This window comes from Bos grunniens, chromosome 9, assembly GCF_055505025.1.
Source record: "Bos grunniens cultivar Pamir isolate PY7600 chromosome 9, Bosgru_T2T1.0, whole genome shotgun sequence".
NCBI classification, from domain to species: Eukaryota; Metazoa; Chordata; class Mammalia; order Artiodactyla; family Bovidae; genus Bos; species Bos grunniens.
Genome location: NC_141173.1, coordinates 82,366,038 through 82,379,847, shown reverse-complemented (window position 1 = coordinate 82,379,847; position 13,810 = coordinate 82,366,038). Strand labels below are relative to the sequence as shown.

At 36.0% G+C, this 13,810-nt stretch overlaps 1 protein-coding gene across 32 annotated transcripts in view; it reads left to right on the top strand.

The window, feature by feature from the left end:
- PLAGL1 (PLAG1 like zinc finger 1) overlaps positions 1–13,810 on the top strand; it is a 97,343-nt gene that overhangs the window by 48,426 nt on the left and 35,107 nt on the right. For all 32 annotated transcript variants that reach the window (XM_086318161.1, XM_086318160.1, XM_086318186.1 and 29 more), the window contains one exon: positions 4,729–4,773. The gene's annotated coding sequence lies outside the window, so the exon portion shown is untranslated. The remainder of the gene's footprint in view (positions 1–4,728; positions 4,774–13,810) is intronic.

The window sequence follows — 13,810 nt, the reverse complement described above, 5'->3', positions numbered from 1 at the left end:
GATTCACTTTGAGATTGTGTAAATGCCCTGTTTCTCTTTAAAAGTGTTGTCCACTGTTTTAGTATTTAACTAACCTTGCCTATAGCAGTTATTATTGTAGTATTGTAGTGGTGGTTTTCCATTTCTTTTATTCTTTCTATTTTTATTGGAATTCTGACTCAGGAGCCAGACTGCCTGAGTTCAGTTCCTAGTTCTTCCCTTCCTTTGCTGTATAGTTTAATATTGAACAGTTACTTACCCTCCCTCCATATTGAGAGTTTCCTTCCGTATCATGTGTAATAACCACTGGGGTCATTCCCTTGGGATTTTCTTTCAGTACATCCCAGGACTTCAGGAAAAAAACAGGTTCTTGACTTCTTAACCTGACAGTGGTCCTTTATTTAGTTCCAGGTTGCTTTTCTAGCCTTATAGTCTTGCTCCTCAGAATTAGACCAGTGACACAGCTGATATTAACTGCTCATTAAAATCTGAAGTCACTGCACTGTGTATGAGGCTATGCTTTATCTTTCTGCAATTTCCTCAGCCTTAAGTGAATTTTCCAAAAAATTTCAGGGTCTCTTCAGAGAACACTCACTTCACAATCCTACTAGCTAGATAGGAACCCTGTAATTTGTAATCCATAGCCCTTGTTAAATTCTTCCCTTTCATCATTAATCTTTATATCTCAGTGTCACTTCCAGTTGGTCAGGTTCTCGGAGATAGGGTTCTTGTACCTGCTGTGATACTTACATACAAAGAGCTATTGCTAAATAGCTACCACTGTTAAATACCTACTATAATTGTGCTACAATTTTGCAAAGTAAGTATTATTGTCTCAGTTTTAAATTGTGAAGAAACTCAGTATCAAAGAGATTAAGAAACTTGCCTGACAACAGTATAGTTAGTAAGTGGCAAAACTGGTTTGTCTGACTCAAAAATTATTGCTATTTCTTCTATGTCATCCCACCTTGGTACTAAAAATAAATAGTTAAGTAAAATTATTAAACAGATGTATTTTTTTTTATAAAACACAATGGTGAAATTGCTTCACTTACATTAACAGTATGCTACTTTTTCTGCTGAGGTATGAAATACATGGGTAGGGGAAACGTATAAAGTGTGTCAGTCTTAAATATACAGCTTGATGATTTTTTAAAATATATATCACCTGTATAATCACTGCATGAAGACAGACAATATTGCATCCATCCAGAAAGAGAAAATTCTCTCACTTCCTAGCCACTACCTCCCCTAGAAGTAACTCTCTTTTGATTTCCATCACTGTAGATTAGTTTTGTCTGTTTTTGAACTTTAGGGGTAACCAAGTAGTATGTACTTCTTTGTGAGTGACTTCTTGTTACCATGTAATAGGAGCAACTAAGAAACTCTGAGATCTAACCATCATGAAGGGCAGTCAGCTTGGGGTGCAGAATCTGGGTGATGAGGTCAAATGTTAGCTCTACTGCCTAATAAACTGTCTGATATTGGAAAAGTTTTTATTCTTTCTGAGCCAAAATTCTCTTGTATAAAAGGGATAAAACCACCTGTTTTCAGGTTGTTGTGACCAGTATAATATACACTAAGTGGCCTACAGAGAACATATCCATAGGTTAAGCCAAGACTTTTTCTCAATTAAAATGATGAAATGCAATGGGGTATTTCAAGGAATAAATCAGAGATTTAATACAGGGAAGGTGACATGAGGAAGGAAAGAGGTGGGAGTCCCTGGCCATTAAAGACCTCAGTCCAATATCCTGTAAAGGGTGCTTTGGGGTAGCCCTGGGCTCTTGCTTATCTCCAGGGGAAGGTAAGTATCTTTACTATCTCAACTTAATAATCTCTCTTGAGCTTCAGTGTCCTGATTTTTTAAATGAGGATAATAAGAATTGGCTTTGTTGACCTTGATAAGGATCCTTTGATAGAGTGTTGGAGATAAGAGCCAAGGGAATGGGTTGGAAAGTGAATGGGAGGTGAGGAAATGGGGATTACTGGTTTTCAATTCTTTTCCTTTAAGTTGATTTGAGAAAGTTAGTTTGGAAACCCAGTGGAACCTAGAAGGCAATGCAAGGTCAGTGAAAATTTTGTTTATTAAATACCAGAGCATGATTGTATGTTGGGGAAAAGCACCTCTAGTAGAAAGGGAGAGGATAATCATGGAGAGAAAGCTTTGGATGGAGAGCTGGGATTGGTCTTTGTGCTAGGAAGGGTAATTTGTAGATTTAGCATTGGGAAGATAAGATGCCGTATCCAGTAATTTTTCCTTTTCTCTCTCGTGAAGCATGATGTAGGGATGTTAGCAGAGACAGCTGTATCTACAAGTGTGGGAAATGAGATTTCATTTGGAAGGTAGTAGCAAAAGTGGGAAATAATAAGACGTGGGAACATTCTGGAGTTGTGGAGGCTATGGAACTCAGCTGAGTCTGAATTGACAGAATTAGAGTAATGTCACTCTCCCTAGCTGTGAGACCCCACTTCTCCTGCAGTAGCCTTTCCACTGTGTTGTTTTGCTGCATTTTTAATATTACCTGAGCACTCTCCAGTTACACTGAACTGCCTACTGTGGCTGTCCAAGTTAAGTCAAGGTATCCATAATTATTTGGTTAGCTCTCTGATTACCAAGTTGTATAGGATTCTAGTAGTCTACCCAGCTTTCTTCCCTAGCTCTTGTTGTTTTGGTGTGAGATTTTGTAGAGAGTGAGGTCTTTCAGAAATGACTAAATTGTCTTCATGTCTATAAAAGGTCATTACAATGGACCAAATGTTTATATCCACTCAAAATTTATATGTTGAATTTCTTACACCCAATGTGGGGATATTTGAAGATGGGGCTCTGGGAGGTATTTAGATCACGAGGGGTTGAGCCTTGGTGAGTGGGATTAGTGCCCTTATGAGAAGAGGCCAGAGAACTAGCCAGCTTTTTATTTTTTTTTCTGCCATGTGAGAATACAAGAAGTCATCAGTCTGCAACCTTGAATAGGATTCTTACCTGAAAAGGATACTGGCATTCTTCTCAAACTCACATGGAACATTTATCAAAATAGACCACATTTGGGGCCATAAAACACATCTTAACAAAGTTAAAAGAATAGAAATCATATGATGTCTGCTCTCAGACCATAATGAAATTACAATAGAAATAATAGACATCTGGAAAATCTCAAAATACATGGAAATTAAATAACATACATATAAATAACACATAGGTCAAAGGAAAAAATCTCAAGGGGCATTTTAAAATATTTTAAACTAAATGAAAATAAAACTTATCAAAATGTGTTGATGGCAGAGAAAGCAGTGCTTAGAAGGAAATGGATATGTTAGGAAAGAAGAACCATTAATCTGTGTTCCCACCTTAAAAAACTAGACAAAGAAGAGCAAACTAAATCTAAAGTAAGCAGAAGAAAAGAATAAGAATTAAAGCAGAAAAATCAATGAAATTGAGAATAGGATGTCAATAGAAAAAAATCAATGACATCAAAATAGGTTTTGTTTGAGAGATCAGTAAAATTGATGTCTCTAATGAGACTAAGAAGAGGGAGGATACAGATTACTAATATCGGAAATGAAGGGACATCACTTCAGATCCCTTGGACATTAAAAGGATAATAAAGGAATACAATGAACTACTCAGTGCCCACAGATTTGATAGCCTAGATGCAATGGACCAACTCTTTAAAGAAAACAATCTGCCAAAACACAGAAGAAGAAATAAATAATTGAAGATGATTTCTCAATTAAATAATTCAAATAATTACCTTCTAAAACAGAAAGCACAAGGCTCAGGTGGTTTTACTGGTGAATTCTTCCAAACATTTAAGGAAGAAATTATGCCAATTCTCTATAATTACTTTCAAAAGATAGAAGCAGAGGGAATACTTTTAAACTCATTCTGTGAGGCTAGCATTACCCTACTACCAAAACCAATAAATAATTACAGTAACGTTGTAGGATACAAATTTATTATACAAAAGCCAGTTGCTTTTCTGTATACTAGAAATAGACAAATAGAATTTGAAATTAAAAACACCTTTGCATCATTTTTACCATGAACCTTAAACTGCTCTAAAAAAAGATAACTTTAAATATTGAAATTGTGGAATCTTTGAGTGCAGACCCTACTTTAGCTTACCTTTTACCTTTTGATTTTTGAAATGAGTAGTGTATGTTAAGGTAACGAGGAAAAAACATCTCTCCAGAGAATTTCTTTCTTAAACTGAAACTTATTCTTTAATGCAGAAGGACAGAATTCTTTCTTTATGATTTGACATATAACTACATAGTAGACCACACATAATAAGTGAAATGATTGTTATTGTGAAATGAATGTTATTTTAGTGTTAGGGACAGAGGGAGGTTGTAGGAAAAAAGATAGGTGTGCTTATGAAAGGATAACCTGAGAGAAACTTGTGTTGATGAACTGTTCAGTGTCTTGGCTGTAGAGGGGATCAGTGAGTTCACAGGTGATAAAATTCTATAGAACTAAATACACTACCAATAGGTGAAATGAAACAGGGGAAATCTCAAGAGACCAGTATATTGTATAATACATACACACACACACACACGTGTATTGATTGTGATATCGTACTTTAGTTTTGTGAAATGTTACCCCTGGAGAAACTGAGTAAAGGACACTTAAGATCTATCTTAAAACTTCATGTGGAATTTGCAGTTATCTCAGTAAAGGTACAATTTAAAATGTGCACACAACTACTATATAGAACTAATAATTTTTATTTTTGTTTTTAGGTTCTTCCCTGCCTACTTGAGGGAACATAGTCATCATTGGCTTTTGTAAGTTGGTATTTTAATTTTTTCTGTCCTTCACCTCCAATCTTTTATATTTTCTAATAGAGAACTTTTAGAGCAAAACTTTTTTTTATTGGTTCTTATTTTAAGGACGGTTTCACTTTTTCTGATACTGTTAGGTGATAATTGTTTTGAGAAAGTTTGAATTACACATCTTGGGCTAAGGCCATCTGTTTCTTTGGGGTGACTTCCTATCAGGGTTATGATTAGCAGGAGCAAAGTGCCATCCGTGGATCTGAAGTTGTACATCCATCCATCCTGTTGGGCATCACAGTCTTCACATTGTTGTGGCAGATGGTAAGAGGGGCACAGCACCCTAGGAGAAAGCCACTAATGTGAATGGTTTGACTAATGAGGTATAACAAATTCTATTTCATTTATCTGTGAAAATCTGTCAAATAGAAGAAATGAATGGAGAATTGCAGATTGGGATAATTTAGCTTTATTCTCATTTTATCATTTGGAGTAGCTATATTTCTGTTCGATAACTTTTTCTTTGTAGCATATGGAAGAAAAACAGGAAGATCTCCTGTTTCATGGTAGGTTTTTTTTTTTTTTTAATTCAGCGAAATCTAAACATTTGAAATAGATTTTAATAAATATTTTTAACCTGGGAAATGAATTATTCCTTCTATCACTGAAAACATTTACAGTATTAAATGGCCAGTACTGTCTACTTCAGCCACTTTCCTCATTAGTTTTCCTTGTCTCGGTATATGGCAACTACATTTCTCCAGTTGCTCACATAGTCTTTGTGACACCACATCACATCTTTTGGTCATCCCCTGTATCAGGAAATACTGTCAACTCTACCTAAAATATATCCAGAAGATGACTGCTTCTTGCCACATCTTTCACTACCATACTGGTTCAAGCCTTCATCTTTTTATTAAAATAGCCTCCTAACTGGCTTCCCTGCTTTTATGCTTTCCCCCTATAATCCATTCTTCAGATGACAGCCAGATAAATTATTTAAAACTCCTAAGTCTGATCATGTTACTTTTCTGCTCCAGTGACTCCAGTGCCTCTCTTCACAGAGGCTCATCAACGTTTACATGATATGGGCCCCCATTACCTCTGATCTAACCCAGCCTATCACTGCTTGTCCTCACTCACTGCTTCAGCCACACCAATATTCTTGTTCCTTCATTAGGGTTTTGCAGGCACTGTTCCCACAAATAGCCACATGACTTGCTTTCTTATCTTCACATCTTCACAAAACTGTCGTCATCTCATCGAGGCCTTCTCTGACTAGCTTATTTCAAATTACCCCTGTTTCTCCCTGCCTTATACCCCTAGTACTTCCCCTCCCTACAGTACTTTTCTTAACCACTTTCTTGTATGTATTTTACTTGTCGATCTCCCTTTCACTTGAAGATGAATTCCGTGAGGGTGGGCATTTTTGTGTGTTCTGTTTACAAAGATGGGAAAGTGGGATGGGATTGTGTAGTAGTTACTGACTTTGCCCAATACAACCTTCTCTTGTTGCCTCCTGACCACAAAGATAGGTAAGTAAAAAAAAGTAATGAAAATGTCAATCATCTGTATATTTCTAAGGATGACTAGGAGAAAAACTAGGTATGAAATTTGTTCTGAGAATATGCTTCACTTTCTTTTCAGTGCTTATTTGATTAGAAATTCTTTGGTAAAAATGCATAGGTCTTGATAATTTTAGTAAATGATTCCTAATGTCATGTTGTTGCTGAAGATTTAGTGTTCTATCAGAATTTAGTTCTGTAAGTGCCCTTTTTAAGAGCTGTAAATTAGCAGACAGCATGGTGGATAGCACAAGTTTTCCAACCAGGCATAGCCTGGCTTGAATTCTGGCTGTGATTCCAATGAGTACGCTATAAGCGACCTAATGAAGCTTTCTTAGTCACAGTTTGTCTTTTGTAAAATTGCAGTAATAACAACTATGAGGCTTATGAGGATTAAATGAGGTGATAGACCTAGCCATTAGCAGCATTCAGTAACTTAATTCTTTAATCCAATTTTGCTTGGTATTATATGTGTGAGATGCTCATAATAAATTATTTTATAGTATACTTTGTACAGAAGACAGTCTTTTATTATTTACATCATTACATATAGTAAATTTTGAAAAATTATTATATGGAAGAGAAAATAACTAGGAGACATGGACTGCTCTGTAAATGACCCCAGACAATTTTTTGCATTTTTTGTAATATCTACATTTTAGCAGTGTAAAGAGGATGAAATGAGATAATTTAGATTTGTTAGTACTTATTTGTAAATATAAAGCACTAATGCAAATGTAAGGAGTTGACACTTATTACTGAGGGTACTTTTCACCAGCCATGAGGTAGTAACAGGAACTGAATTTACTGTCCTGCCTTATCAAAGCAAACAAAACTCCATAAAATGTGTGAAACAAAGATTTTCAGACTTTGGATGACAAATGGCATGAGACAGCTAGCCATGAGATAAAGGAAACAAATGTACCCAAGGACACAGTGTGAGAGGAGAACCCAAGCACAGCTCAGTAGTCACCCTGAATTGAGATGATAGAGCTGGGCTAGAACTGGGAATTCAGGGGATTGAGGTAGCTAAAATTTGCAGGACAGAGGATGAGAGAGAAGAGAGTTGCACAAAGAGAGACTTCTGGAGATCTCTAGCGGGTTCCACTGGAGTTTTGAGCTAAGTACTGATTAGTGCATGCTTAGGAGAGAACTCCCCACATCTTGGGAAAAGACTTCCCAAGTACTGCCTCAGTGGTGAGGCAGAACTAGTCCTAGACAAAAGGCTGTTCTGATCCTACCTGAAAAATCTTAAAAGTAAGCCATTAAAGAGGAATCATAAAACTTTTTTAGTAAAGGGCCAAATGAAAATACTTTGGGTTTTGCAGGCATGCTAAGTCACTGCAGTCGTGTCCGACTCTGTGTGACCCCACGGACGGCAGCCCACCAGGCTCCCCCGTCCCTGGGATTCTCCAGGCAAGAACACTGGGGTGGGTTGCCATTTCCTTTTCCATTTGCCGGCATATATGACCTCTATTGCAACTACTTAGCTCTGCCATTGTAATAATGAAGCAACCATAGGCAATATGTAAATGAATGGGGGTGGTTGTATTCTAAAATAAAACTTTATTTACATAAATAGACTGTGAGCCAGATTTGACTTATGGACCATAGTTTGCGGACTCCTGGTTTAAAGGGTCAAATTATGGAACTTCCCTGGTGGTCCAGTGATTAAGACTCGGTGCTTCAATTGCAGAGGGCATGGGTTTAATCCCTGGTTGGGTTTAATCCCTGGTTAGGTTTAGATCCCATAGACTACATGGTATGGCCAAAACATTAAATAAATGAAGGGTCAAATTGTTTCTAGTTGCTCAAATGCAGCCCAGAACAAAGCTCAAGAATATTTAAGGGGTCTTCCCTTGTAGCTCAGTCGGTAAGGAATCTGCCTGCAGTGCAGGAGATCCGGGTTCGATCCCTGGGGTGGGAAGATCCCCTGGAGAAGGAAATGGCAACCCAGAAACACATAAATCCAGTACCTAACAAGATAAAGTACACAGTATCTAGCACCCAATCAAAATTTACCAGATATGCAAAAAAACAGGAAATTTCAGTGGTTAGGAGAAAATTCAGTCAACAAAATGGACTCAGAAATGAAACAGATTTAATAAACATATTAATAAACAAATTTAATGAACATATTTTTATTTAATAAGATTTTAATAAACATATTCACTAAATGAAGATATTAGAACTATGATTAAAGCTAGTTTTGTATGTTTAAGGTAATAGAGGAAGCGTTAATTTGTTAAGGAGAGACATAGAAGCTATAAAATGGCCCAAATTGATCTTCTAGAGACAACAAACATCTGAAATGAAAAATATAATGGACAGGATTAACAGCAGACTAGACACTGAACTTGACCCAGCAATAGAAAATTATATAAAATAAAACACACACAGTGCCTGGAGGGAAAAGCCCAGCAGTAGGCTGCAGGGTAACATTACACAGCCAGATATATGTATAATTAGAGGATCCAAGGGAAAGAGGGAACAGAAGAAAGATCTTTTTAAAAATAATGGCTGAAAGTTTGCTAAATTTGATGAAAACTATAAGTCCATGAATCTCAATGCTTCAATAAATATCTAGCAGTTATCCAAAGAAGAAAAAGATGAAGAAAATTATACCAAGGCACAATATAATCAGATAATTTAAAACCAGTAATAAAGAGAAAGATTTTAAAATGAGAACAAAGAAACTATAAATTTAGAGAAACAGAGAATCACAGCAGACTTTTCATCAAAAGCAATGCAAACCAGAAGATAGTGGAACAGTGTCTTTAGTGAAAGAAAAAACTGTTAACTTAGAAAAATCTATTAATTAGTGAAAATATTTTTCAAAAAAGATATTGAAATAAACATTTTCAGACATTCAAAAGCTTAAAGAATTAATAACTATTAGACCTACACTACAAGAAATGTTAAAAGTCCTCAGGAAGAGGAAAATAATACCAAGTGGAAATAAAGAGCACCAGAAATGGTAACCACGTGTGAAAAGGTATAAGTTCTTTTTAATTTAAATCTTTTAAAAGAGATAATTATTTAAGTAAAAATAATAACAATGGAGTTGGGGTTTGTAAGATATATATCCCAAGTAGAAAACAAACCAATAAAGATCTGTAAGGCTTAAATAGCAGTATCAACAAGCTTGACCTAATTGATACTTATATAAATACTATATATATATACTATATGGAGAAGGAATGGCAACCCACTTCAGTATTCTTGCCTGGAAAATTCCATGGAGAAGCCTGGTGGGCTGTGGTCCGTGGGTTCGCCAAGAGTCAGACATGACTGAGCGACTAACACACACACACACACAACACTATATATATATATGTATGTATATGTAACACTATAGAACCCAACAAAAGCAGAATAGATGTTCTTTTCAAGCACACCCAGATCAGTTATTAAGATAGACCATATTCTGGGTAAGAAAACAAGTCAGTTAATTTAAAAGGGTTGAAATCATACAAAGGATGTTCTTGATCATAATGGAATTAAATTATAACAAATATATTTGGAAAAATATATTGTAACTGAATAACACACTTCTGAATAACCCCAGGGGACATTCTAGGCCATATGGAACACCTTATATTTAAAAGAATGACAGACATACAAAATACATTCTCAGACAACAGTGGAATTAAAATAGAAATTATAACAAGAAGATAGTGTGAAAATTCTCAAATATTTGGAAAATAACACACTTCAAATAATGCATGCATCAAAGAAGTCTCACAAAAAATTTAAAAAATTTAAAAATACTTTTTTAAACAAAAAGTAAAAATATAGTCTATAAAAATGTGTGAAAGTGTTAGTCACTCAGTCATGTCTGACTCTTTGTGACCCCATGGACTGTAGCCCACCAGGCTCCTCTGTCCTTGGAATTCTCTAGGCAAGAATCCTGGAGTGGGTAGCTCTTCCCTTCTCCAGGGGATCTTCCTAACCCAGGGATTGAACTGGGGTCACCTGCATTGGAGGTAGATTCTTTTTTGACTGAGCCACCAGGAATGTGTGGGATGCAGCTAAAATAATGCCTAGAAGGAAATGTATAGCATTAAATGTTTATGTTGGGAAAAAACCTAAAATCAATAACTGAAGTTTCTACCTTGTGAAACTAGAGAAGAGCAAATTAAACTTCAAGCATGCAGAAGAAAGTAAATAATAAAAATTAGAGAGGTAAAAAAAAAAAACTAGGAAAATGATAAAGAGAAATCAACAAAATGAAGTTTCTGAACATGATTAATAAAATGATAAACTTATAGCAAGGCTAACCAAGGAAAAAAGACATAAATTATCAGTATCAAAAAGGAAGGAGGAGCCCATGACTGCTGACCTTATGGATTTTACAGGGCTTATGAGAGAATACTACAAACAGCTTCTGCCCATAAATTTCAGAACTTAGATGAAATGGACCAATTCCTAGGAAGACACTAACTACCAGAATTCATGCAGAGAGGAATAGATGACCTGAACAGCCCTATATCTATTAAAGACATCAAATTGATAGTATACATTCAAAGCAAACAATATCATCACCACCAAAAAAACTTTCCAAAAAGAAAACACCCAGCCCAGATGGGCACACTAGTGAATTTTACCAAATAACCCACGTGACAAAAATGAAAAGAGTAATTGGGAAGTATTTTCAACCAAATAGAAATGAAATGTGTTTCCAAATAGGATGCAACTATAGCAGTGCTTAGAGGCAAACTTATAGCACTAGGTACTTATACTAGAGAAGAACAGTATCAAATTAACAACTCAAGGTAAAGGATTGTTAAAATTGTCTTCAAATATCTGAATGTCTTTTGTTTAAAAATATGTTTGTTTCATATGGTTGGAAAAGACCGTTAAAGGTGGTTATAAAAAGGCAATTCTTAGCCCATCATAGGAAAGAAATAGCTATCAAACTTGCACAGCTATGGACTCAGTTTCTTTGTGAGACATACTTCCATAAACATTCTTATGAGTTCTTCCCAACTATTAATTTTTGAGATAAATGATAATGAAGGAAAAAAATTTCTCAGTGTTAGTAGGCTATAGATTAACTGATTTAAACTGATGTGTTATATAGTAGGTAATGCAATGAGCACTAATTTTTAAAATCACAGAACTCTAGAATTAGAAGGAGCGTTAAGTGATGTTTAGTCAAACAATAGTAGCCTCAATTCCCTGCCTTTTAAAATATCAAAGCCTTGGATTAAAAGACAACAACAAAAAAGTGACTTCCCTGGTGGTCCAGTGGCTAAGACTCCATACTCCCAGTGCAGGAAGCCTGGGTTCGATCACTGGTCAGGGAACTAGATCCCACATGCCTCAACTAAGAGTTTGCATGCCTCAACTAAAAGATACTGCATGGCACAGCTAAGACTCTGGGCAGCCAAATAAATAAATATTTTAAAAAATTGAGGAGGGGGGTCCATCTAAGTTTGCACATCAGCAAAAGCAGTGAAGGACAGTTGAATCACTAAATGACATATTTAGAATTCAGAGAAAATCCCATGAAGCTCAAGGACAATCAGGAATATTCTAGACATGCTTACATACTTGGTAAAAGTTGGATAAATCTGTCTTCTTTCCAAAGCCTCTTCTGGCTCTGTAGGACTTACTGGCCTGTCTCTGTCTTCCCATAGTATTTTGTGTACTCTGCACTGTAGCATCCACATACCACCATCTATCAACTAAGGGTTACGAAAAATGAGACAAAGAGGAAAAAGTAAGATTTGCCGTTTACCTCTGGCAGTCTTTTTCCATGCTCGGAAGTCAACCCATTTTCTCCTAATGATTAGTGTGAGCTAGCTAAAGCACTAGCTACATAAAGCAAGTATTCCTATTAGGTATTTTTCATTTTGTGTGGCAATAGTCTGAATTCCTGCCTATCACCAGTACATTTCTACTTAAAATGGTTAAATGGCAAGAAGTAAAACTTGCATTTTTTTATAAAATTTTACAGAAAAACCACATTGTTGCTTTATAGTAACCAGGCACTTGTCTCAGTTATTATTTTTTCAAGACAACTCAGTTAATCTATTTTGAATCAGAGCTTATCTTTTATGACAGTTTGATCTTGGTTTTAAAATTACTTGGCCTCATAAAAACATAGACTTGAGGGCTAAATTTTTAGTGCTGGAGGGAATCATGTAATCTGGATGCTGAAAGTTAAATTTTGTGTCTTTTATTGTAAGTATTTTTTTCCCCTTTTAACAAGTTTTATATTGGTTTGATTTTCAGCATCAATGATAACAGCTACCATTACTGAGCATTTCTTACATGCTCACACTGCTCTAGGTGCTTTCTATAGGTTATTTACCTATAGAAAGGTCTTCTTAAAGTAGACATTTCAAAATATTGGTTAGTCAATAAATAGCTTAATTTATGTCCTACTGGCAGTTTGATCCTTTGCAAACCCTGTGAAAGAAGGTGTATGCGTGTGTGCTAAGTCACTTTAGTCCCGTCCAACTCTTTGTGACTCTATGAACTGTAGCCCACCAGGCTCCCTGTCCATGGGATCCTCCAGGCAAGAATTCTGGAGTGGGTTGCCATTTCCTTCTCCCGGAATCTTCCCAACCCAGGGATCAAACCTGCATTTCTTACGTCTTGTGCCTTGCAGGCAGGTTCTTTACCACTGAGCCACCAGGGAAGCTCATGAAAGAAGGTACTATTCCTCTTTTACAGATGGGAAAATTGAGCTTCTGGAAATACTATTAATTGCTTAATTTACAAAACTACTAAAAGTTGACACTAAAACTTAAACATGAATCTGACAGCAGAGCCCATACTCTTAAACGCTGCCCCTTGAATGACCAGCACAATGCATTGAGCTTGCAGATAGATTCTGAGGACTTACTTAATAAAATTACGAAGAATGTCAGTGAATAATTATATGCAGAGGTGGTAGCTAGGTGCAATGGAAATAGCATGGGATTTAGAAAAAGTATTTAAAGTTGTGACTCATCTACTTATTTGTTCTGTGACTTTGGCAAATCAATTTATTACCTCTCTTGAGGCTGTTTTCCTCGTACAAAAATAGAAATTCATAAAACCATCTATCTCAGTTGGTTATAGTGAAGAGCAAATTGATGTTTCTAAGTGCTTTGTAAATGCTTTTGAAATGTATGTAAATAAATTGATGAGTGTATTTCGTCATTTGCTGTAGCCTTCAAGTAGCAACTTTTCTGAGTGCTTTTAGAAAGTGATTTGATTTATAGAGACACAGGAGTTTCCAGAGCAGCTCTATTGAGTTAGAGTGATCTGTTATAAAATGAGATCTGTTATAGATTGCATTCTATAGATTACAGAATAACTCACAAGACCAGCTTTCTTCGATGAGGTACATCGTTTTTGAGGAACGGTTATTTCACAATACTTTGTAAAGAAATTCTTCACAGATGTTTCTGTCTCCATTTTGGAAGAGAAGGGAGGCAGAGAGGCCAAAGTGAGTTAGTGCCAGAGTCAGCTTTGAGTTTCCAAGAATT